The sequence below is a fragment of the Rhinopithecus bieti genome, unplaced genomic scaffold (assembly GCF_001698545.2).
Source record: "Rhinopithecus bieti isolate Rb0 unplaced genomic scaffold, ASM169854v2 scaffold_52176, whole genome shotgun sequence".
Lineage (NCBI taxonomy): Eukaryota > Metazoa > Chordata > Mammalia > Primates > Cercopithecidae > Rhinopithecus > Rhinopithecus bieti.
In genome coordinates, this window is record NW_016820460.1 from 28,377 (window position 1) to 29,346 (window position 970).

The window sequence follows — 970 nt, forward strand, 5'->3', positions numbered from 1 at the left end:
TTTTCTGACAAAATATTTGATTTAAGCTTTTATTATTATTAAACCAATTAATTAAACTATGTTTTATTAATTAAAACTTCCAGAAGAGATAAACAGTGACTGTTACCTTTCATTTAACCAGTTAGTCCTGCCTGTAATCACAGCTACTCAGGAGGCTGAGGCAGGAGAATTGCTTGAACCCAGGAGGCAGAGGTTGCAGTTAGTTGAGATAGCACCACTGCCCTGAGCCTGGGCAAAAAGCATGAGACTCTGTCTCAAAAAATAAAATAAAATAAAATAGAAAAGAATATTCCCAAATAGTTTTAAAATTTTGGAGAAATTAGGCAGAGAGAAAACGTGTAACTTACATTCTATTGTTGAGAATATTCTCAACCCACTTAAAGTATCAGGAAGCCTAAAATCCAAAAAGTTAGTTTAAGGATTGAAAGCTGGTGTGCTCCATTCATTTCTGCAGGCCCAATAAAGGTAGCTTGGAAATTCAAGGTAAATGGAACAAATGATGACTTGCTAGAAATGCACAGGAAACAAAATATTCACAGAACCAAAAAAAAAAAGCTTTCCACTAGGAACTAAAAAACATCATGGAGATATATATATGTATACACGTACATATACACATACACTTAAGCAAAGCCAGTGGAGAATAGACAGCAAGTTAATGAAAACTAAAAGCAAAAACAAACAGGAAACCAAACCTAAATGTTCCTACTCAATTTACCCTGGAGACTACAGTGTTATCTAGGCTTTTAAAAAAACCCATATATTGAATATTTTATTCCTGACACACAATTTAATATCTTTAAGTTCACTAATATTATGCATCCTGTGCAACTGATAAATTCACTTTAATTACGTGACCAGTAATCAAGACTGAAAGGTTTAATTATGAAAGTATTAATTAACCAAATGTCTCTAAGAATGTCTTAAAGATTATTTTATTGTTTAAACATTTTCCAGCCAGGCGTGGTGG